This window comes from Schistocerca piceifrons, chromosome 2 (assembly GCF_021461385.2).
Source record: "Schistocerca piceifrons isolate TAMUIC-IGC-003096 chromosome 2, iqSchPice1.1, whole genome shotgun sequence".
Lineage (NCBI taxonomy): Eukaryota > Metazoa > Arthropoda > Insecta > Orthoptera > Acrididae > Schistocerca > Schistocerca piceifrons.
The window spans coordinates 165,910,155-165,936,808 of NC_060139.1; positions in this window are offsets into that span (position 1 = coordinate 165,910,155).

Consider the following 26,654-nt stretch of genomic DNA (forward strand, 5'->3'; position numbering starts at 1 on the left):
TTCGATTTCCAATCCTGGCGTTAAAATCACCCATGAGCAGAACACTGTCCTTGTCCTTTACTCTAACAACTACATCACTGAGTGCCTCATAAAAACTATCCATCTTATCTTGATCTGTCCCTTCACAATGCGAATATACTGACAATCCTAATTTTCTTGCTAGACACTGTCAAATCTATCCACATCAGTCGTTCGTTTACATACCTTATTGCAACTACGCTGGGTTCCATTTCTTTCCTGATGTAAAGCCCTACACCCCATTGTGCTATTCCTGCTTTGACTCCTGACAGGTAGACCTTGTATTCTCCCACTTCCTCTTCCTACTCACACCTTACCCGAATGTCACCAACAGCTAAGACGTCCAGCCCCATCTTACTTGCAGCCTCTGCCAGCTCTACCTTCTTCCCAGAGTAGCCCCCATTGATATTAATAGCTCCCCATCTCATTACCATTTGTATGCCAAGTCGTATCTTAGGAGTCCCTGGTTTGTCAGTTAGAGGTGGGACTCCGTCACCTCCAAAGGTCCGAGGCATTTTCCTCTGATTGTTGCCAGCATCATATTTATAGTACCAGGGAAGCAGGTTGCTAGCCTTACTTGCCCCGAGTCCCATAGGGTTTTACTCCCAACGGTTGAGGAACTAACCAGTGGATTTGGTAGTCTTTGCCGTATGAGCACAAAGGTGACCACGACTCAGAATATGTCCGAGATGCCCAGCCTTATTCCAACGTGACTGGTATCCCGACTGTCGGGACCACTTACTTGGCCACTCATACGTTGCCCGTGGTTCATGAACTAGGATATGACTACAGACACCCACACCATGAACCACGTAATTCTTAAGCTCGAAAAAAAATTAACGCTTCACCAGGATGACTGAATCGATTTAAACATCAGTAAGGGATACGAGGAAACGCTGTTCATGGTGACGCAGCTGCGACGGAAGCACTTCATCCCACCAGACGCAATAATAGTAAAGAAAGGCTGTTCTTTTTTGCGCATATTCAAAGAATGAGATCACTCATTATCGGCAAATAGAAACAACCATTTAAAAGTACAATATAGTGACCACTGTAGAGTGTTGACTTGCTGACAATAGCTTCATTATGGAAAGAAATATGGCTGTCCCTAGTTAATACAATAAAGTATGTCGACACAAGTCGGAAAATTTCATGTCGACTGTGTTCTGTTCGAGATTGCTGCTAACATCAGCGATCTGACATTATTGGCTCATACGTAGTGTGGAGAAGTCTTCTATTGTTCAAGAGAAGCCGGCACAGAAAGTAGCAGAATTCAAGAATCACAAGTAGAGTTACTGGCTACTGCAAGAGATGATTTATGACGCACTCATGAGCCGTTAGTTTCAGTACAGTAGGAGCAGAGCTGTACCACAGTATAACAGCAAATAGCCACGTTTAATTTAACCAGTTACGCTCTATTTGCACCAATCTGTAATCACCTGAAAACCATCTCTGCAATTCTGGAAGGACGTAGAGACAGTGTATCCTGTTCTACATTGTGCGGCTTGTTCAAATGGTTCAAATGGCTCTGAGCACTATGGGACTTAACATCTGTGGTCATCAGTCTCCTAGAACTCAGAACTACTTAAACCTAACTAACCTAAGGACATCACACACATCCATGCCCGAGGCAGGATTCGAACCTGCGACCGTAGCAGTCGCGCGGTTCCGGACTGAGCGCCTAGAACCGCTGGACCACCGCAGCCGGCCTGTGCGGCTTGTACATATCCGTCTGTTCCTTCTGGTAGTGTGTTTTCTGTGGCAGCGGATGGAGAACAGTGTGCCGTTCGAGACTTTGTGACAAAAGATTACATTAGTTATTGTACCTAAGTTCACTTCCTAAAAACGTTTGGTGCTTATGAACATATTCCGTACAGTACCTGTATTTAAAATAACGATATTAATCAGCTTTACTAACAAACAAAAATACGTGTACCTTAGTTTATCCGTATTTGTTACTTTAGGTTTATTGGCTTCATCTGCTTTAAATGGAATATTTTAATCAACTTCATAACTGCAGCAGAGATTAATTTATTCCTATTACAGTGCAGTATACAACGTAACACAATTTACAGCCCAATAGTTTAACTATATTCCGGTAACGCTCAAAACTGCGTGCAGCAAGGCTGCTGCATTGTATCCACTTGACATCTTGTGCATGGGCTCAGGATAAAATTAACATGTTTAACGACCAAAAAAAGTTTACGATCTGAAAATGAAAGCTAAGACTGTTGAAACGATGTCTTGAATAAAAAAATATTTTGGGCAATCTTGTCTTTTGAAAGGTTTTCAACCTTCAACTAAACGGGTGGGGTCTCAGCGGACCCCATGCAACATACTTGGTTTATAATTCCCATTTTTGGCGCACAACAGACTCGGTCATTGCAGGTATTCTCAGGGTGACGCTGACGCTTGCAATAGATCGACGTGCGCCGCGCTCTCGCAACAGTAAATGCCTGTTTTTCATTGTTGGGTCACCTGTAGACCCCACGCGTTTTTTTACATAATATTTATTTATTGTTGTGGTCTTCAGTACTGAGACTGGTTTGATGCAGCTCTCCATGCAAGCTTCTTCATCTCCCAGTACCTACTGCAACCTACATCCTTCTGAATCTGCTTAGTGTATTCATCTCTTGGTCTCCCTCTACGATTTTTACCCTCCACGCTGCCCTCCAATATTAAATTGGTGATCCCTTGATGCCTCAAAACATGTCCTACCGACCGATCCCTTCTTCTGGTGAAGTTGTGCCACAAAGTTTTCTTCTCCCCAATCCTATTCAATGCTTCCTCATTAGTTATGTGATCTACCCATCTATTCTTCAGCATTCTTCTGTAGCACCACATTTCGAAAGCTTCTATTCTCTTCTTGTATAAACTATTTATCGTCCATGTTTCACTTCCATACATGGCTACACTCCATACAAATACTTTCAGAAATGACTTCCTGACACTTAAATCTAAACTCGATGTTAACAAATTTCTCTTCTTCAGAAACGCTTTCCTTGCCATTGCCAGTCTACATTTTATATCTTCTCTACTTCGACCATCATCAGTTATTTTGCTCCCCAAATAGCAAAACTCCTTTACTACTTTAAGTGTCTCATATCCTAATCTAATTCCCTCAGCATCACCCGACTTAATTCGACGACATTCCATTATCCTCGTTTTGCTTTTGTTGATGTTCATCTTATATCCTCCTTTCAAGGCGCTATCCATTCCATTCAACTGCTCTTCCCAGTCCTTTGCTGTCTCTGACAGAATTACGATGTCATCGGCGAACATCAAAGTTTTTATTTCTTCTCCATGGATTTTAATACCTACTCCGAATCTTTCTTTTGTTTCCTTTACTGCTTGCTCAATATACAGATTGAATAACATCGGGGAGAGGCTACAACCGTGTCTTACTCCGTTCCCAACAACTGCTTCCCCTTCATGTCCCTCGACCCTTATAACTGCCATCTCGTTTCTGTACAAATTGTAAATAGCCTTTCGCTCCCTGTATTTTACCCGTGCCACCTTTAGAATTTGAAAGAGAGTATTCCAGTCAACATTGTCAAAAGCTTTCTCTAAGTCTACAAATGCTAGAAACGTAGGTTTGCCTTTCATTAATCGTTCTTCTAAGATAAGTCGTAAGGTCAGTATTGCCTCACGTGTTCCAGTATTTCTACGGAATCCAAACTGATCTTCCCCGAGGTCAGCTTCTACCAGTTTTTCCATTCGTCTGTAAAGAATTCGTGTTAGTATTTTGCAACTATGGCTTATTAAACTGATTGTTCGGTAATTTTCACAACTGTCAACACCTGCTTTCTTTGGGACTGGGATTATTATATTCTTCTTGAAATCTGAGGGTATTTGGCCTGTTTCATACATCTTGCTCACCAGATGGTATAGTTTTATCAGGAGTGGCTCTCCCAAGGCCGTCAGTAGTTCCAATGGAATGTTGTGTACTCCGGGGGCCTTGTTTCGACTCAGGTCTTTCAGTGCTCTGTCAAACTCTTCACGCAGTATCGTATCTCCCATTTCATCTTCATCTACAACCTCTTCCATTTCCATAATATTGTCCTCAAGTACATCGCCGTTGTATAGACCCTCTATATACTTTCTGCTTTCCCTGGGTTTCCATCTGAGCTCTTGATGTTCATACAAGTGGTTCTCTTATCTCCAAAGGTCTCTTCAATTTTACTGTAGGCAGTATCTATCTCACCCCTAGCGAGATAAGCCTCTACATCCTTACATTTGTCCTCTAGCCATCCCTGCTTAGCCATTTTGCACTTCCTGTCGATCTCATTTTTGAGACGTTTGTATTCCTTTTTGCCTGCTTCATTTACTGCATTTTTATATTTTCTCCTGTCATCAAATAAATTCAATATGTCTTCTGTTACCTAAGGATTTCTATTAGCCCTCGTCGTTTTACCTACTCGATCCTCTGCTGCTTTCACTATTTCATCTCTCAAAGCTACCCATTCTTCTTCTACTGCATTTCTTTCCCCCATTCTTGTCAATCGTTCCCTAATGCTCTCCCTAAAACTCTCTACAACCTCTGGTTCTTTCAGTTTATCCAGGTCCCATCTCCTTAAATTCCCACCTTTTTGCAGTTTCTTCAGTTTTTATCTGCAGTTCATAACTAACAGATTGTGGTCAGAGTCCACATCTGCCCCTGGAAATGTCTTACAATTTAAAACCTGGTTCCTAAATCTCTGTCTTACCATGATATAATCCATCTGTAACCTTTCAGTATCTCGAGGATTCTTCCGTGTATACAACCTTATTTTATGATTCTTGAACCAAGTGTCTTTACGTCGATATTCGAGTCAAATCATGAAAATGTTAGATCTCTGTAGATATTCAAGTCAAATCATGAAAATGTTAGATCTCTATGGGCGACTGATTTTACTGGATGAGACATTTTTCGAGGTGTAAAGGGGATAAACAGATTTTTATTCATTCATTTCAATGTAAACTTGGATGACATCAATACACGATGTCGGCCGCTAATGACCGTAGCAGTTTTGCACCCTAAAACCATAACAAAAAAAAAAAAAAAAAAAAAAAAAAAAAAAAAAAAAAAATCAGCACTCGAGAAGAAGGAAAATCTACAGATAAACTGGCTTTGATATGAGGAATTTTTGAAAAGATTATTAGCAATTGTAGCGCGAACTATTCTTGTTTAGAATATTTATATGTTGATAAAATGATAAAATTTCGAGGAAGGTGCTCATTAAGAATGTTTATCAAAAGTAAACCAGGAAAATATGGCCTGAAAATGCAGTGTATTTGCGATGCGAAAACTCATTACTTATGTAATGCATTTATATACTCTGGGAAACCGCTTACCCAAAGAAATATCCCTTTCATAGTACCAACACAGGATGTGCTAAAACTTGCAGAGCCATTTTATGGAACTAATAGGAATATCACTGGAGACAGTTGGTTTACGTATGTTGAGTTAGTAGACGAATTATTGAAACGAGGACTAGCATACGTGGGTACTGTACGAAAAAACAAACGAGAAATTCCTCGTCAGTTTTTGTCTGATAAAAGAAGACCCACTGAAGCATCATTATTTGGATTTGTTCGGGGACAAGACCTTGGTATCATTCGTTCCAAAGAAGTATAAAAGTGTAGTTTTACTATCTTCCATGCATCACGAAGTGTCTGTAAATCAACAATCGAAGAAACCTGCAATTATAGACTTCTACAATGCGACTAAGGGAGGAGTTGATGCCTTGGATTTGAAATGTTCAAATTACTCTTGCTCACGTAGGACAGGGAGATAACCGAACGCAATCTTTGCTGCAATGCTAAATATTTCTCTTGCTAACGGATATGTTCTTTGGGTCGGTTCTAATCCAAATAAATAAGTCAGCAGAAGAGAATACATGAAGTCCACAGCAATGAGTCTTGTAAAGCCATACGTTTGCAGGAGATTAGAAAATAACCCAAAGCTGACCAAAGTGAACAGGAAATTATGTGCAAATTGGTTGGTAGAGAACAAATGTTTTCAACGCCTAGTGCAATGAGCCTGGTCCTAGTGTTTCTAAAAAGTGAAGCTGTTATATTTGCCCAAGATCGAAAGATAAAAAGAGCTCTCTAACATGTAACACTTGCAAACAATGTATTTGTAAGCCTCATTCGAAGGCAATCAATTTTTGTTTGTCCTGTGAAGCCAAAGGAAACGAATGATTTTGTATGCACATAATGTGGCGTAATTTTTTGTCTTGTTAGTTTTTTCTGTTTTTTAATTTTCATTTGATTTTATGCTCCAATTCCGTACAAAATAAAAAAAAAGTTTAGTTAGAAGTTAGTATTTGTTGATTTTTATGTCATTTTAACTGAGCTATACAAACAGAAATCCTAAATGACATGTTTTTGTAAATAGCTTAAAGTTTCTGATAAGATTGATTAATATAAGGACAATAAACGACTGAAATAATAAATACATTGTCTTTTATTGCGTAAACATAAAAATATCCAAGTTATTTCCAGTAACTACTTGTAAGCACACCTAAGATACCAGCCAGGGTAGCCGAGAGTGCTAATGCACTGGTTCCTGGACTTGCGTAGGCGCGCCGGCCCCGGATCGAATCCGCCCAGCGGATTAACGACGAGGGCCGGTATGCCGGCCAGCCTGGGTATGGGTTTAGGCGGTTTTCCAATCCCGCTAGGTTAATACTGGGCTGGTCCCCAAGTTCGACCTCAGTTACACGGCACACAGACATTTGCAAACGTTCGCACTATTCCATGACTTACACTCGACGCAGACAGCTGGGGTAGACTACTTCCGTTCTGGGGGGTTCGGGGTGGCGACAGGAAGGGCATCCGGCCACCCTCTCCAATTAACACTGCCAAATCTCTCATAACAAAGCCGACCCCACGTTGAAGCGGGACAAAGGCCCGAGATAGAAAGAAAGGAACTTGTAAGCACACCTAAACACTGTTAGGGTACTTCTAGACCCCACATGTGACTGTACATTACCAGAAACAGGGCGTGTACTTGAAGGTTAGAAGCTGGACGTGACATCCTAAGCGCCACCTCCGTGGCCGAGAGCGAACTAGACAAACAACAGCCGGTTGGATCAATGTATTACGGTGGCGACCGCACAAATGCCCAGTAACCAAGTGGTACTCACCCAGGATGCCGAGGCGGTAGTTGAGCGTGACGACGACAAGGTCGGCGTAGCTGGCGAGGACGCTGCCGTCGTAAGGGTTGCCGGAGTTCCACTCGAAGGATTCTCCGTGCACGTACACCATCACAGGGTGCCGCTGCATGGCCTCCACGGGGCCAACTGCAACAACGCACCAAACAAAGATGTCAGCTGAGGCAAGCGCTGCCAGATTCGCTTGTGTAAAAAAATGGTTCAAATGTCTCTGAGCACTATGGGACTCAACATCGGAGGTCATCAGTCCCCTAGAACTTAGAACTACTTAAATGTAACTAACCTAAGGACATCACACACATCCATGCCCGAGGCAGGATTCGAAGCTGCGACCGTAGCAGTCGGTTCCGGACTGAAGCGCCTAGAACCGCTCAGCCACCGCGGCCGGCTCGCTGGTGTACATAGCTCATGAGCTAAAAGGAAAGACCGCTAATCCGGTAAGCGGTGTGTGTGTGTGTGTGTGTGTGTGTGTGTGTGTGTAGATGGGTGGGTGGGCGGGTGCGTGCACGCCCGCGAGTGAGAGAGAGAGAGAGAGAGAGAGAGAGAGAAAGTAGGACTAAAGCTGATGTTATCAACGAGCACTGAAGCTCATTTTTGGAGTTCCGTACCTCAGTCGCTAAAAACCGAACCCGAATACGATCACTTTGCTGTTCATCGGACTGTCTGCCTATCTGTCAGTCCGTCCGACTGTTAAAAATCCCTTTTCTCAGGAACGATTAGACGTAACGAAATGACGTTTATGTCACATTCAAAGGTCTACGGTCCCCTGATGGTGTAAATAGTTGAAGCTGGTAGGTCAGTGCAATGAAAAGATAGTTTCATACTCGCAAACTCACTCATCAAAACCTTGTGGTACGTTTCGTTGATCTAGAATCATTACATTTGGTGAGAAGCAAGGTTTGACAGCACAGATACAGGTAAAAAATCCAAAAAGAGTTAATTTATATCACACAAAAAAGCATTTATTTTGTCATTTGTTCGTTTGTATATCTGTCCGTCTATCGAGACACCATTCTCTCATGAGCGGGTTGACGTATCAAGCTGAAGCTTGTCACATACTGAGGTTTATTGTCCTTTGGCGGTGTACAAACTTTAAGCTTCGAAGTCAATACGATGAAAAGATACGGCCATTTATGTCACATACTTTCATACTCGCTAACTCATTCGTCAAACTCCTTAGGGTACTTCCTGTTGACTTCTCAAGAATCACCGTTTCACTGAGCAAGAAATTGAAAAAAGTCCGAAAACCGTTCATCTGTAATTTATTTTATTTAATCGTATGGCTAGGGCCCCCCAACGGGCAGGCCGTTCGCAGGGTACCTGTCTTTCAATGTGACGCCACTTCGGCGACCTGCAGTCGACGACGATGATTATGACCGCACAACACCCAGTCCCTGGGCGGAGAAAATTCCCCGACCCAGCCGGGAATCGAACCCGGCCCAGAGGATTGACAATCCGTCACGCTGACCATTCAGCTACCAATATCAAATGGAAAAATATTTTTCTGGCATTTCAAAAGCCTTGGAATTCCTAGAACGATATCGTGCAAAAACAGTCGATTTTTCTCGATTGCAGGATGAGTGAACTATTTACTTTCACAGTTACATCTGCACGGAAACGTCGGTGCACTTCTCCGAACTTTTCTACTATTGTACTTACACTTACAAGAAAATTTATGAGAAAATTAGTGCCACTGCCATATTCCCTGAACAGTTTTTGTGGAAAACGACTTTCTATCATGGTGAGATCTAATTTCTTTTTGGCATAATAATAGGTGCGTCTTAAATCGTGATTGATCATGCTCTTGCCCCTTTTAGAATTCGTAAATTTTAAGACACACATCGTGAACTGAAGTACACGATACATGCACGTTCTTATTTAAAGTTTGGCCTATGTCTGGCCGAAAGAAGTCACGATTAAAGGCGTCTTACAGTGATGGTGACTAAAAGAAAAAAAAATACCAGTGAACGTAAACAGTTGTCAGTAAAACTATCCTTGGTGATCTCCGCACATTAATCTTATGATACGATTTTCGGAAATGAAAACTTCTCTAACGATGATTTATCCCAGAATATAATTCTATGTAAGCGACTGGATGAAAAAGTATAAGGTCTAGACAAATGTAAGACACTCTCACATTCCACCAATAGAACATACACTGAGGTGAAAAAGTCGAGGGATGGCGATATAAATACATACAGATGTCGGTAGTATCGCGTGCACACGGTAGAAGAGGGCACTGCATTGGCGGAGCTATTCTTTGTGCTTAGGTGATTCATGTGAAAAGGTCTGCAACATGATTACGGCCCCACGATGGTAGTTAACAGACTTTGAACGTAGAACGGCAGTTGGAGCTAGACGCATGGGATACTCCAGTTCCGAAATCGATCCGGTATTCAATACTCCGAGATCCAGAGTGTCAACAGTGTGCCGAGAATATATTTCAGGCATTAACCCTCGCCACCGACAACGCAGTAGCCGACTTCCTTTACTTACCGACCGACAGCAGCGGCATTTCCGTAGTGTTGTCAGCACTAACAGACAACCAACTCTGTCTGAGATAACCGCAGATATCAGTGTTGGACGTACGACGCACGTATCCGTTATGGCATTGAGGCGATATCTCTCGTTAATGTGCTATAGCAGCAGTCGACTGACGCGAGTGACTGCTAACAGCACGAGAATGCCGGCAGCGCCTCTTCTGGGCTCGTGATGTTGGACGCTAGATGACTGGAAAACAGTGTCCTGGTCAAATGAGTCCCGATTTCAGTTGGCAAGAGCTGAATGTAGTGTCCAACTGTGGCCCGGACCCCACAAAGTCCTGGACTCAAGTTGTCGGCAAGGTACTGTCCAAGTTGGTGCTGACTGCATGGTGGTTCAAAAATGGCTCTGAGCACTATGGGACTTAACTGCTGAGGTCATCAGTCCCCTAGAACTTAGAACTACTTAAACCTAACTAGCCTAAGGACATCACACACATCCATGCCCGATGCAGGATTGGAACCTGCGACCGTAGCGGTCGCGCGGTTCCAGACTGTAGCGCCTAGAACTGCTCGGCCACTCCGGCCGGCTGCATGGTGGTGTCGCCTGTGTTTGCATGGAATGGACTAAGGACTCTGGTCCAACTGAACCCATCATCGACTGGAAATGGTTATGTTCGGATATTTGGAAACCATTTGCACCAAACAACGTTGGAATTCTTTAACACTTCCGCAATTATGGAGGCCTATACAGGCACCATGACTCAGTATTTCCGAAGGTGACTTCCAACGACTTGCTGAGTCCATATCAGTTGTACCAGCCATAAGAGATCGGCAGGCTAAGAATACACGTGCACTATAAACGGAAAAACAACAATCTATCCCAAATATTATGTTACTTCAGCTACGCTTGTCTAGATGCAGAGGACGACCAAAAACAGTTTTAATCCATTTGTCTGAACTATGTTGTAGAACCACATGAAAAAGCTACAGGAGAACAAGATTATTGTACGTAAAACAGGAATTCATTCGAAGAAGTTCAGAGCAAGCTTTCTCTGGGCTCTTTTTCAATTATAGCTTTGTTACTGCACTAAAATTATTTCTCTAATTTAGAAAAAAAATTGACTAATAACTATCCTAGCACCTTTTTAACGACACTAAACTACATGGCAACCTGTTCCATGGACTATATTTACTAAACATGCCATGGGTTCCTGCATAAATATCCACATATTCGCATCAGGAAATAAATAATGGCACATAGAAAATGAGGATCGCCTTCAGTTTAATTTTCATTTCTGTGACCTGTGAAATATTTTATTTACTTGGAAACCTTCAATAGAGGAGAACAGTGGGGATTATTTGGTTAACAATGATTTATTTGTGATTGAAAGAATTCTCGTCATTAGCTGCATCAAGTCAGTATTCCGGCTGATAACTTCAACAGCAGGGGTGAAACCATGGCGAATCACTGGGAGGTGGAAACAAATAGCACATACATTCAACAGATTTGAGTGCTTGACAGCTGTTTTGACGTAGGTTCCATAGTATCTGACAAAGAAAGGCTAGCATACTGACCCGAGCCAAAAATCGCTATTACTTAAGCCTTCATAAACTGCTTCGGTCACATATTCTGCCGGACTTACACATTTCAAGTATATAAGGCCTGAGGCATAACATGGTAACCGGCACAGCACGGCATCCACGTGAGCAGTGCTTATCTGCATCGCTCGCTATGCATCCACATGCAGAAGCACGTGGCTGGCAGGACACTCACACAGTATCTACCACGGCTAGATAAGGAAATACTCTACCTAAACAGCTTCGACACAACGTAGCGACACTAATGGGCCTAGCAAGCGTTCAAATGCATTTAGAACTAGAATTTCATCTTAGCTGTCGATTTTCCATGTTTTCTATGTACAAGGTGTGTGCAGTATACCTAAGATTCACCACAGTATATCGAAAATTAAAGTGATAATGGAATATCGAATGTTTTTGAAGGTCGTTGTTTCAGTTGTGGAACTGTATATTTCCGTAAAATAAAGCTGATAAATTAATGCTTGCTTTCAGTCAGCTGCTAAAATCGCACCAAGATTTAGAAATATTTCAACAAAAATGGCTCTGAGCACTATGGGACTTAACAGCTGTGGTCATCAGTCCCCTAGAACTCAGAACTACTTAAACCTAACTAACCTAAGGACATCACACACATCCATGCCCGAGGCAGGATTCGAACCTGCGACCGTAGCAGTCGCGCGGTTCCGGACTGCGCGCCTAGAACCGCGAGACCACCGCGGCCGGCAAATATTTCAACAGAACAAATAAAAAAGATTTACTTTCAGAGTATGACTACAGACTATAGTTGTCAACTTTATTTATAATTAACATAGAAACTTCAATCCAGCTATACCACAGGCCTTTTTGACTAAATGACCAAATGAACTAGTAAGATTTGTAGCATTTGATAATATGAACACAAAGAGAAAGGAAGCATAAGGTGTCTGTAATGCCAATATTTTATTGGTAAATTAAATAACGAATAACATATAATACCACAGCATTTTCTCTGTTTACTTCTTATAAAGAATTAGTATTTGCTTCCTTGGCTCAGAGCAGTTTCTGTTTTATAAAACACTTATTAATGGTTTGTCCAGAAATGTGCCCTTGCGGCTCAGTGGCTTAAGTTCCAAACCATAAAGCTTAGGTTTCAATCCCCGGTTCGTCCTGCCATTTTCTCCATTCTTATCGTTTCTTTCACCTTTAACAATGGCAATAATGACAAGTCAAGTTGCACCGTATTTTAGAGTAGGTGATCAAATTTACATCCCACATAAATGGCTGTATAAGTCTGTTCAGAGGTTGCAGGAAGTCAAGGGCATACCAACATGCCTAGTAAACCACTGCAGTGCTGAAACCATCCTTCAAGTTGAGCAAAGATTTTACTTGATTCACGGCGTAGCAGTTCGAGCTTTAATGCACTAGGCACCTCATTGTTAAGCAGCCAATTTAGTCAGCCAGCTGACGGTCAGTCAGCGAGGACGTGGAATACGTTATGCCTTTTTTTCTCACAAAAAAGTCTGTGGTTTTACTCGTTCTATGTGCTTCGGAGTATAAATTCACTTACATAGGTGTTGGAACATACGGTATATACAGTGACTCATCTATTTTCATGCCATGAGTTTAACAGATGAAAATCTCGTAAGTAAAAATTTAGGAATATCGGAGAAAAGCCCCGTATCAAACGAGGGAGTAACATTGCCGTACTTCATAGACGTATGGCAATGCATGCTTATGGAGGACGGAGTTCAACAAACAGTAAAAGAACTTATAAAAACGCAAAATAAATAATCGGGCCACGCGCTACAGAACGACCAAACTATGAAATCATCGTAACAGAAGGGACAGCTGGTGGGTAAACATGCTCGATTTTGTATCCAGAGGAAGGTCACGAGAAGGAGGAGGAATCGTCTCCACGTGAACATGTTGCATCCCGACGTACAGGACCGCTGCGGCAGAACATGCTAATGAACGTCGAGGATGAGAACCCTTGTACATGCGCGCTATTGTTTGGGTCTGATAGCGAGGTCTGATTGCGACATTTCAGGATGCATATATTTATTCCACAATTATTCGAAAACTAAGATATAAAACACACTGTTTATGCACTCAGTATTCTTGACTGTTGAGGTAGGGATTTCCAAGACGTACGTTTCGTGAACATCATCCTTATACGAGGTCTATTCCCCCCACCCCCCTTTAAGATCCTATCTGTAGCGAAATGGAAACCACAAAGGAAACTAAAAAGGTTTTAATTCCAATAATAAGCTACACCTTCCAGCTACTTCTCTCCGCAGCAGTCGCTCCGACCTAGATGTCTATCGAAGAGTCGCACCATATTTCAAATACCCTCGTCAGAGAAGGCAGGCTTCTGTGCTTTTCGCCAATTCTCCATGCCGGCCTGTATCTCGTTGTCTGTGCCAAAATGCTGTTTTCACGGCGTCGGTGCATGTGAGCAAAGAGCTCAGGGGGAGCGAAGTCCAGGCTCTATTGTGGGTGACCAAACACGCTCCATCGAAAACGCTGCAGGAGGGTCTTTGTTTCAGCTGCAGTGTGCGGCAGAGCATTATGATTAAGCACAATACCTGATCACAACATTCCTCTTCGCTTGTTCTGATTGCCCTTGGTAGTCGATTTTCTCGAATCGCCTAATCTACTCGCTGAATAAGATCATCGATTGACATTCTCTTCTATCCCTGACCGCGTGCATCACGAACGTCTGCACGTCGTGTTTCAAAGTTCCTGCAACAATGCCGCACCTGGCTGTGACGCATGACAGCTACGTTATGTGAGCTGTACGAAACCAGGCGGAACCCTTCAGTACGAGGAAATCGAATGACAGTACGCCCTTCACACCTGGCGTGATGCGATCGGCGGGTATACTAGGACAGTGCGCAACAAATCTGCGAAAGGCTTCACCGGATCTTCACTGCGGTTTTCATTTCGTTACCGATCGGATCTTTAAAAAAATTAGCTTGTGAATCATACACTCCTGGAAATGGAAAAAAGAAAACATTGACACCAGTGTGTCAGACCCACCATACTTGCTCCGGACACTGCGAGAGGGCTGTACAAGCAATGATCACACGCACGGCACAGCGGACACACCAGGAACCGCGGTGTTGGCCGTCGAATGGCGCTAGCTGCGCAGCATTTGTGCACCGCCGCCGTCAGTGTCAGCCAGTTTGCCGTGGCATACGGAGCTCCATCGCAGTCTTTACACTGGTAGCATGCCGCGACAGCGTGGACGTGAACCGTATGTGCAGTTGACGGACTTTGAGCGAGGGCGTATAGTGGGCATGCGGGAGGCCGGGTGGACGTACCGCCGAATTGCTCAACACGTGGGGCGTGAGGTCTCCACAGTACATCGATGTTGTCGCCAGTGGTCGGCGGAAGGTGCACGTGCCCGTCGACCTGGGACCGGACCGCTGCGACGCACGGATGCACGCCAAGACCGTAGGATCCTACGCAGTGCCGTAGGGGACCGCACCGCCACTTCCCAGCAAATTAGGGACACTGTTGCTCCTGGGGTATCGGCGAGGACCATTCGCAACCGTCTCCATGAAGCTGGGCTACGGTCCCGCACACCGTTAGGCCGTCTTCCGCTCACGCCCCAACATCGTGCAGCCCGCCTCCAGTGGTGTCGCGACAGGCGTGAATGGAGGGACGAATGGAGACGTGTCGTCTTCAGCGATGAGAGTCGCTTCTGCCTTGGTGCCAATGATGGTCGTATGCGTGTTTGGTGCCGTGCAGGTGAGCGCCACAATCAGGACTGCATACGACCGAGGCACACAGGGCCAACACCCGGCACCATGGTGTGGGGAGCGATCTCCTACACTGGCCGTACACCACTGGTGATCGTCGAGGGGACACTGAATAGTGCACGGTACATCCAAACCGTCATCGCACCCATCGTTCTACCATTCCTAGACCGGCAAGGGAACTTGCTGTTCCAAGAGGACAATGCACGTCCGCATGTATCCCGTGCCACCCAACGTGCTCTAGAAGGTGTAAGTCAACTACCCTGGCCAGTAGGATCTCCGGATCTGTCCCCCATTGAGCATGTTTGGGACTGGATGAAGCGTCGTCTCACGCGGTCTGCACGTTCAGCACGAACGCTGGTCCAACTGAGGCGCCAGGTGGAAATGGCATGGCAAGCCGTTCCACAGGACTACATCCAGCATCTCTACGATCGTCTCCATGGGAGAATAGCAGCCTGCATTGCTGCGAAAGGTGGACATACACTGTACTAGTGCCGACATTGTGCATGCTCTGTTGCCTGTGTATGTGCCTGTGGTTCTGTCAGTGTGATCATGTGATGTATCTGACCCCAGGAATGTGTCAATAAAGTTTCCCGTTCCTGGGACAATGAATTCACGGTGTTCTTATTTCAATTTCCAGGAGTGTATATGTTTTGCCGAAGAATGATGCCAAAATTATTCGTTCGTAAGACATCATCGAATTAAAATCAGAATGAGACAATTAATGCTGTGTTCCCATTGTAAGCAATTCGTTTCAAAAGTTGTTAATCGTTACTGTCTGGCAGATGTGCAGTATGTAGCCGAACAGAGTGGCCGAGCGGTTCTAGGCGCTACAGTCTGGAATCGCGTGACCGCTACGGTCGCAGGTTCGATTCCTGCCTCGGGCATGGATGTGTGTGATGTCCTTAAGTTAGTTAGGTTTAAGTAGTTCTAAGTTCCAGGAGACTCATGACCTTAGAAGTTTAGTCCCATAGTGCTCAGAGCCATTTGAACCTTTTTTTTTTTTGCAGTATGTAACTTTCAAGTTCCCATCACGACGGCTTCCGAAAAGTTTAGAATGTATTCAAGATATGGAGACATGACGAATAACAAACCACATAAGGATATAACATTCATTCTTGACATGTGAAGTCTGAATAAGAGACACAAAAAATTCGCTGAAAGCTTGATATACGAAGTTCAACAAATGTGTGTATATGGTAGAAAACCCTTAGAAAGTTCCTTAATACATTTCGAAGATTATGTTAGTTGTAAAATAATGCTTTATTCATCAGCCATATTTGCCTACATGTATCTTGCATTACACGTTGCATGTTTCGCGAATCACTTCAACCAAGTGCTGTCCATCTTGCAGAGTAATATTAAAAACAGCGATGCCTCATTAATGCTCTTAAAATTAGAGAAACGGACAAAACTGTAAAAAACAAAAAATACGCTCACTCGACTTTAATCACAGTTTGTTTCCACACAAATTCCACAGTAAATCGTGTTGATGGATTTACTACATTACGTTAATGATTTTTGTTTGTAAATGTAGAATAGCGTAACTACAGTTGAACAAAGTGTGTTTTGTAAGCTTTTATTTTTTGGACTCATTGTGTAAAGTGGAACTCAGGTACAGTATACGAGTAGATGAATGTCTGCCAAAACTACACGCAGAATGGTCGTCACCTGGTCTTGAGATTGTCACATTATTGCTCTGCCGTGCCATCGGAAGGGCAGAATTCGTAGTTCTCACCCCCCCCCCCCACCCCCCCCAAAGGCTGCATGTTGCGGTGTGTTCCACCAATAGAGTTTGAGAAGGTCCCAATTCCTTTAGTTAAATCCTCCTCTCGACCTTGAAACTGCACACTTTTCTTCTTCCTAGCGCACAAAATGGTGTTCCCTTTTTTCGAGTAATTTATTTGGCTCCGTAGATTAAGTACTGATGATACGGCATAGTATGGCCGTGTTCAGTAACAACTGTGTCATGTAAAACAATGTGTTATTAGCAAACCAACACAGATCTTCTAGGTCCACTGTGCGTTTCCATTGTGCCTCAAGTGGAAGTTGCGTCCGTATGGTTGATTGGGGACGAATAACAGATTTGAATACTGAAGCCATGTTTATGATTCAAATGGCTCTGAGCACTATGAGACTTAACATCTGAGGTCATCAGTCCCCTAGAACTTAGAACTACTTGAAACTAACCAACCTAAGGACATCACCCACACATCCATGCCCGAGGCAGGATTCGAACCTGCGACCGTAGCGGTCGCGCGGTTCCAGACTAAAGCGCCTAGAACCGCTCGGCCACACAGCTGTTTATGTAGTGCTGGAACTTGCCAAATACGGACGACTGTGTCCAGATGGTGGACCGGTTGCTTTCTATAGCTCAGTATGGACTGTACAAAGGAAGTGGCAGAGGGAAGATTACGGACACTATAACGACACAGTTCTGCAAAGGTTGGCACCCATCTTGGCAGTTCAGTAGGGTCACAGACAGTCATTGCTAGAAATTTGTGAGAATTCTGTTGTGAATAAAATATCTTTACTCCAGATTCCAGAAGGGCCCGTTTTGATGACCAATGTTCAAAGGCTGTAGGTTCATTGCCACTGAAAGTTAGAAACTGGCTATGCACAAGAAACTTTATTGACAGCTAACCAAGACATGTAAAAAGTAGGACTCTCACTGATAAATTCTGTGGAAATGCCTGTCGCTTTTTTTTTCCTTTTAGCATTTTAGATCATACTTTGACCTTATTGCAACACTGAAATGAGCAGTAAATCTTAAAATCCATGCGTCCAACGAGTCTTTTGGGAAAAAAGCATACAATTTCTCAGAAGCTCATCTGTGGCGAAAGGCAACATAATCCGTGGTGGGGCAATATCGCGGCTACTCTATAGCGGACGTTTACCCTCTCCTGCCATATTCTCTCTCTCCTCTTTTCAGGGCGATTGATGTGAAAGATACGGCTAGTCCATAAATCAATCAGCAGCAGGCTTTTGTTTCGTGGACAGCATCTTGACAGCGACTGACGCCCGATATATTATCGGACATCCGTCTGTTGCGGTATCACGTGACACCGCATCGGCAAGAGGGGCGCGTGCTTGTCGCTCGTGTCACTGGAATGCGCCGCTGTGCTACTTCTGCGTTTAGAATCTAGATTGACATAAAACCTCGCTAGTTGTTCAAATACAGAGCAAAACACGGCAATTTTAAACACTTTTATCACTTTTTACTGTTACTTTCTTGCATTGCAAATCAATCTAATGTATAAGGATAAGTTTAATGAATTACCAACATGCTGTAATTGGTTCGTCTAAAAAAAAAGAAAACAATTATTTATATTTGTTTTAGACTGGCAGAGTAACAACAGTTATTAGTTGTTATTCAGAAACATTATCCTCAGTCAAAATAGAGTTAAATTCATCCGACTATGATTATCTTCTTACAGCCTATAATAAGAAGAAATAGTAAATCACTACTTTGGTACCTACAGTACAGTATGATATCATATTAAAAGTAGTATATCGCTAATGAAAAAAAATTGTCAGGCGCCTTGTTCTATATCTCTTTAACTCTCTTGGCATATAGGTGATCTAAATGATTAATGGAAAATCTCATATAAAGATGTGAAACAAATACTATCAAAGAGATAGAGGGGCTGACCAGTACTTACCTCAGCTCAGTACAGCCGATAGATACACAAAAAACAGAACCGAAAATTTACGTTCCTAGCTTTCGGAACAAAAGTTCCTTCATCAGGGAGGAGAGAGGGGAAAGAAAGGGAAGAAGGGAAAGTGGATTCAGTTACTCACAACCCAGGTTATGAAGCAACAGGGAAGGAAAACAGGGAGGGTAGCAAGGATGGAGGCATGGTTGTCAGAGGGAAGCCAAAGATATTCTACTGTAAGTACTGTGCCAGCTTCAAACCAAAGAGGATGTAACAGAAGTAAAGAGGTATACAGTATAAAGATAAACACAACTATGTAGGATGAATAGATGCGTGAATGGCTAAAGAGGAAAGGGAAACAGGAGAAGACTGAAGAGTAAATGGGAGTGAGGTTGTTTAACGTAGGTTCGGTCCTGGGGGATGGCGGAATGAAAGGATGTGCTGGAGTGCAAGTTCCCATCTCCGCAGTTTAGAGGGACTGGTGTTGGGTGGGAGAAGCCAAATGACACATAAGGTGTAACAGGTTCCTAGGTCCCTAGAATTATGCTGGAGGGCATGCTCCGCTACTGGGTATTGGACATCTCCTAGGCGGACAGTTCGTCTGTGTCCGTTCATGCGCTCAGCCAGTTTAGTTGTTGTCATACCGATGTAAAAGGCTGTGCAGTGCAGGCATGTCAGCTGATAAATGACATGTGTAGTTTCACACGTGGCCCTGCCTTGAATTGTGTATGTTTTACCAGTAGCGGGGCTGGAGTAGGTGGTTGTCGGGGGATGCATGGGGCAGGTTTTGCAGCGGGGTCGGTTACAGGGGTAGGAACCGCTGGGCAGAGAAGGTAGTCTGGGAATATTGTAGGGTTTAACAAGGATGTTACGGAGGTTAGGAGGGCGACGAAAGGCAACTCTGGGTGGTGTGGGGAGAATTTTGTCAAGGGATGATCTCATTTCAGGGGTTGACTTGAGAAAGTCATATCCCTGGCGGAGTAATTTGTTGATGTATTCGAGGCCAGGGTAATATTAGGTGACAAGGGGGATGCTTCTGTGTGGTCTGGGGGTAGGAACATTGTTGTTGGACGGGAAGGAATGTAATGTTCGGGAGATCTGTTTGTGGACAAGGTCTGCAGGATAGTTGCGGGAGAGGAAAGCACTGGTCAGGTTATTGGTGTAATTGTTGAGGGATTCATCACTGGAGCAGATACGTTTGCCACGAATACCTAGGCTGTAGGAAAGGGAACGTTTGATGTGGAATGGATGGCAGCTATCAAAGTGAAGGTACTGTTGTTTAAATCAGACTAAGAGCAGCCGACCAGTTGCAAAGGATAAAGTAATCTTTACCTAGGTTTCAATAGATATAAATCTATCTTCTTCAGAAGACGGCCGTCTTCTGAAGAAGATAGATTTATATCTATTGAAACCTAGGTAAAGATTACTTTATCCTTTGCAACTGGTCGGCTGCTCTTAGTCTGATTTACGTGGAACCGTTGCTGTAGCGCAGCTATGTTTAAAGTACTGTTGTTTGTTTGTGGGTTTGATATGGACAGAGGTGTGGATGTGAGCTTCAATAAGATGAAGGTCAACATCCAGGAAGGTGGCTTGGGTTTTGGAGAAGGACCAGGTGAAATTCAGATTCGAAAAGGAGTTGAGGTTATGGAGGAAATTAAGGAGTGTTTCTTCACCATGAGTCCAGACCACAAAGATGTCATCTATAAACCTATACCAGGCCAGGGGAAGCAGCTGTTGGGTCTTGAAAGCCTCCTCCATGCGGCCCATGAAGAGGTTAGCATAGGACGGAGCCATCCTGGTTCCCATGGCCGTTCCCCTGATTTGTTTGTAGGTCTGGCCTTCAAAGGTGAAGTAATTATGGGTTAGGATAAAGTTGGTAAGTGTGATAAGGAACGAGGTTTTTGGAAGATCTTCGGGTGGGCGTTGGGAGAGATAGTGCTCAAGGGCAGAGAGACCATGGGTATGTGGGATGTTTGTGTAAAGGGATGTAGCATCTATGGTGACAAGAAAGGTTTCAGGTGGGAGAGGAGTGGGAATGGATTTGAGGCGTTCTACATTTTGTTTCGAAAGCTAGGAACGTAAATTTTCGGTTCTGTTTTTTGTGTATCTATCGGCTGTACTGAGCTGAGGTAAGTACTGGCCAGCCCCTCTATCTCTTTGTTGGCATTTAACTCTCTTGGCAAGCAGCTACCGGTCGTAATCTGATGAGTAGAATCAGGTGAGGTCTTTCAAACCTGATCTCGCACTAGCGACAGTAATCCATATACCCTTCAAATTATTAGGGTTCTTAAATAAAACTTTGCAGTTATGAAATTGGTTAAAACTGCAGCCATTTTGTTTACATTTTATTAAAAAATACAAGTTTGTTCTTTGAGGTGGGCATGCCCACTGTAACGGACTCTAGACAAATGATGTCCACACGTAAGTTTTAGTTAATGTTACACAGCAGTGAATGTATAATGTGTGTAAATACCCTTTCATTTTTAGCGAAGCTGTTAGGTTTCCTGTGGCACACAGACAGTAACAGGAATATCTTTTATGACTAAACGTCTGTCCGCAGCCTGTATTTTGGTGTTCAAGTTTATTTTTGATGGTTATGGGAAATGAAATCTAAAAACCAAAATAGTGACAGATTAGATTTTAGGTGTCATTATTTCCGATACGTATAGGAAATAAAACGCAAAAATCTAAATACAGACAGTTGGCAGCCTTTTATTTAGAAAACATACTTGCTTCAGTAGTAAGTGTGTTTAAAAGCTCCAGCCTATAGCCACGCCTTCTGCTATGTAAAGTTTAAGACTTTTTTGCAGTTGCTTCTTCTCTTATGCATCTCTTGTTCTCTTTATCATGTCATTATGTCGTTTGTAGCCTTTCCACTTCTATTCTGAAATTAATTTTTTAAACTTATAGGGGTACATCTTTTTCGCATATTTGTGATGGCTCTGAGCGCTATGGGACTTACATCTGAGGTCATCAGTCGCCTAGAACTTAGAACTACTTAACCCAACTAACCTAAGGACATCACACACATGCATGCCCGAGGCAGGATCCGAACCTGCGACCGTAGCGGTCGTGCGGTTCCAGACTGAAGAGCCTAGAACCGCTCGGCCACTGCGGCCGGCGCAGCATATGGGAACATTTATTTTGATTTGCCAGGATGTATTTCCTCTGACACCTGTTAGTAACGGTATGGTTTCACGAATAACTTTACCCAGTGGCTGGGTAAATACAGCTGCACTGAATTAGTGAACTTGATAATCTCTGCCAGTAGCTAGAATTCTTAACATAGCTATTAGCCTCTTCTCGGGGCTTGCAGCTTCCTGATCACAGTACCTTTTCATCGGGTGTGGCTTTAACAGTTCGGGAAAGCCTTCCTCGTCCATTTGTAAATGATTTCGTGGATCATAGGATCCCAGCTCTTTTCGGTAAAGAAGCGTGCGTGAATTTATTTTTCTCCCTTAGCCATTTCTTTTCCCACACCTTTATCTCCCCTTTTTTTGGCGTTTTTAGCAGTAAAACAGCCAAGACAAATACCAGTGTTTGTGTCTGTGTAGTTCTAAGCACCACCTCGTAGAAAATAACCTCAATGGTCGTAAGATTAACAGTTCGCAACCAGCGACAGGAACAGGGCGGCGCTGTAATCGCTGAACGCAGTCGGTCGGGTAGCGCGCTGGTTGCCGTGAAAGTGTCGGTCGGTCGACAAACTGGTTGGTGTTCAGGGCTCTAAAGTAGTACAATCGTGATAAAGATCAGCAAAATTTATGACCCGTTGGGTGTATGGTTCTATTGCTAGAGAACCACAACTGAATTTCGTCAGATAGTTACTCACTTTTGATGGAATTTAGTTAAATCAGCAATTATATGTAAATTCACTGCACAACAAATTGCAAGGACCACTTTGTCGAAGACACATAATTGTCTTCCTTTCTGACCCATAATTTTGCCTACAACACCCCTGCGATGTCAGCCTTGGGCTCGGCGACGTTTTAGACAACAAGGTGTCGACACATGTGAAGAAAGGCCGCAGCTCCGAAATTCATGCGAGCCGTAAGGTGGGTTAACGATGTCACATTGACACCAAGTTTCGCCACAATTCTGCCCGTAGACGCCATGGATATGCCACGTGGTGGGGAGGTCGTCACATTCCCTCTCACTAATACTTTACCTCTTCTTTTGACGCCTGTGCGATGCAGGTCAGAACTGCGATACCCAGTGCTGAAATTACGCTGTTAAAATGGGTGCCCGAGGAAAACATTTCAGACACACCGCCCTTCAGTATCGACATGAAAAGGCTTCAGGGGGTCGCAGAAATGCCATTTGCTGCTTGAGATTACGTTCAGATTTCGTCGAATGGCTCTGAATGGTCCCTTGTTATTCCATCCTGTATATCGGATCAGAATCCGCCTTCTTAACGTGCTTGCCTCCCACGCACTGGGCCCGGGTTCGATTCCCGGCTGGGTTGGAGATTTTCTCTGCTCGGGGTCTGGGTGTTGTGTTGTCCTGATCATCATTTCGTCAACATCGGCCGCAAGTCGCCCAATGTGGCACCGACTGAAATAAGACTTGCACTTGGTGGCAGAACCCGACTGGGACATCCCGGCCAACAATGCCATACGACCATTTCATTTTTTTACCGTATCAGAAATTGCGGTCGCACTACACACCAGCGGGGTCAGATCACATTTAATGGCGTTGCAACCCCATGATGTCCTTGCAGCAGGGCTGAAACGCCCAGGGGGGTGACAGCGTTGTCGAACATTGTCAAGAACATCGCCCGGTTGCCCATCGCACTGCCAACTGTCGTTTTCGACATGTGTGTTAAGCAACGCCCCAAGGGAAGGGGTGGTTTGACTGACATCTTTTATGCCACCCCGTGAGGTCTTTTCTGAGCGTCGGTGTGTTTGAAATGTTTGCCTCTGCCAGCTATAAGAAAACCGCGTGATTTCAAATCTGGATGTCGCGGTTCTAACCTAAATCACAGACGCATCAAAAGGAGTGGTGAAATGTGGGTAAGACGCAATGTGACGACCTCCCCACCGTGTGACAAGTCCACGGTGGCGCCGGGCTGAATTGTGGTGAAATCTGGTGCCAATGTGTCATCGTTACCCCACTTCACAGCTTACATGGACTTCACAGGTACGGCACTTTTTTTTTCTTTTGCATGTTTCGACACGTTGCTGTCTGAAGCGTCGCAGGGTGAAGTCACACGGCGCCACGTTTTTGCACCATCACAGCAGACGTTTGTGGCCACTTTCCAGCCAATTTTAAACCTGTGCGTGCCAACGGGAGACAATTACGGGATTTCGAAAAAGAGCCTCTTTAACTTTGTTGCACAGTGTACACTACCATCTGTTGACATGACATCGATAAACAGGGTAAGATGCAGTTACCAACAATCTCCACGTGACATTAGCGTTTGGCATATACCATCTGGCGTAGTCTCTCGTGATATTATTAACATTATTTTACAACTGATTTTGATATCTTAAAAAGTAGCATAGTTGAGAGACACTGAACTTTAAAAAGCCTAGAACAAAAATACTCATCGAAGAGCAAACTGGTCACAATGACCACTAGATAAACAGACACATCACAGAATCACGTTAAACTTAGTTTAACTTCGGCATCTACATTTATTTATGTGCATATTAATAATAGTGTTAACGTATAAATATCGTTTGGCATTATTGGTTGGTTGATATCTCATGGGGAGGGTCTAGCTGTCTGTCGGAGAGGGGGTTCTTCCTCCGTACACAGTGGCCCCTTGCCTTGTGGATACGTAAGAGTTGTGCCGTATGTGTAATTGTAGATTGTGGCTGGATGTAATGGGCGGGTGTATAATATAGTGTTATGCTGGTGTTGTATATGAAGATGAGAGAAGATGAAACCTGGTGCCGGCTCAATAGTCTACTCCTCTCTAAAAGGGAGGAGCGGGCAGATCACCATCAACAGTATCATACTCTTTCACTTTATGAGACACACTGATGAGAGCTTTGGAATTTTATTCCGGACATTCGCGCGAAGACTGGTGGCCGCGAACCTTACGCCATCACCACTTCTCCCCTTTGTGGCCAAGCAGTGGTAGTGAAACATTAATCCATCAATAGGATTCTGACCGGCTTACCTGCAGTCTAGCGCCACCGCAAGGGATGCATTAACATCCTCAGCTACGCAAGTGAGTAATAATAGCGGTTGTCTGCGTAAATCTCGGCGGAATGGACTGGAATACTTCCAACTCAATGGTCGCAAAGAAAAACAAACAAAACAGGATTTTTTCCCTGACGCTTTTCAACACTATGTCAAAGGGCTATAAAATTACAAGAAAAATTTTCTTCTTCCTCTTGGCTTGTAAGGGACTCAACTCCCGAATCGATCATACACGTTGTCTCCATATGCTTCCGCCTTGTGCTACCGTATCTCAGTTATTTATGCCCATCGTACTGCAAACGGTTTTATTTCATCGACACCTGCACTGCTGGGTCTTCCCCTTCATCCCTTGCCAAATGACTTCTCCATGTATATTCTTGAAACCACTCGATTCTCTTTCATTTTGCACTGTCCAAATGAAGTAATCTTGAATTTACTACGCTCCTTATTGTTGCCCATTGTGAAAGTTTTTTGATTTCTGTGCTGTGTCTTCTCTTCCAGCTTTGAGATTAATCATCATAGTACGGAGCAATTGTTTTCCTACAAACTTAGTTTTCGAATACTTGTAATTAGCGTTCTTCCATTTATTTAAAGTAGTATTTCTGCAGCAGTGGGCTGTTGATTTTGTTACTTAGTTTCGTTTTAGTTTTCTTTTTCAGTTGTTTACACCCTTGAAGTTTCGGCATGGAACAGTAGGCTATATTAGCAGTCTCATTTTCACTTCTTTTGTTTGATTTTCTCTGCCTATGATTATGCCGATAAATTTTAACTGTTAAACACGTTCGAATTTATGTTTGGCAACTTTAGATGCGATTGGTAGCTTGTGCATTTCCACATTTTTGAACTATTATGTGCTTTGTTTTCTGGCCGTTTACTTTTAAACCAAGCCACTGCAACTACCATGGATATTCTCCCACGCACTTTTACTATAGTTTTCCGCATAGCCGGACACAGCGCTTGCGTCATACGTGAAACACCCTGTGCTTCGTTTTACATATGCTGTGAGAGCAGATGACGTATGTGGTACGACAGTTACTAAATGTAACATGTTTCCTACAGACTCATTGTTTATGTTGTTTATCTGAAATTGCATGTTAAGATTTTTTTACTTAATATTTCTGTCAAGCTGCGATCACAGAAACGTCTGCACGTAATTTTGCACTTTTGCCAAGATTTCTACAAGGCACCTCTTGACGTGGAAGCTTCATTTTGCTTCAGCAATAATTCTTCGCATACACTTAAATAGCGAGCTTTCTTCAAGATGATATATGGAACTAGTTCTCGAGTTACGGCCAATTTGTTATTAAATATTATCTGGAAATTTAGGTCATAAGTATTTTTTTTAAAGTGAGGAAGGGGGGGGGGCGTCCTTCTAGCACTTCTTGTCATTTAAAATACGGAATTACAGTACCTATGTTGTTAATAAGAACAATGCAATGTTCCTTCAGATGAGCATCCATGTCAGGAGAAACACTACATCGTTCTCAAAACACAGTCAATGCGGTACTGTATTTATCTGTCGACTTCAGGCACCAAATTTCGATTAAAATGTCCTTCCTAAACGAGAATAACATAATGTGTGTACAAGTACAGCTTGTGAAGTCAGAATGAAGACAAAAGAAAGTTTGGGTGTATCCGTGAGTCGTGCACGGATAGCCGAAGCTGTTAAGGCTACCGCTCGCGTAAAGTGGGAAATCCGGGTTCGAGTCCCGTCCTGGCACAAATTCTTATTATCGTCATTCCCTTATTCAGCTGACGGTTGTTCCTATTCGCAACAGTGAATACGTTTCACATAATTTAAAACAGATTAGTTTTCAACTGAAAAACGGCATACTGTCAACGCACCAACTTGTAGCCCACACATATAGAGACGTG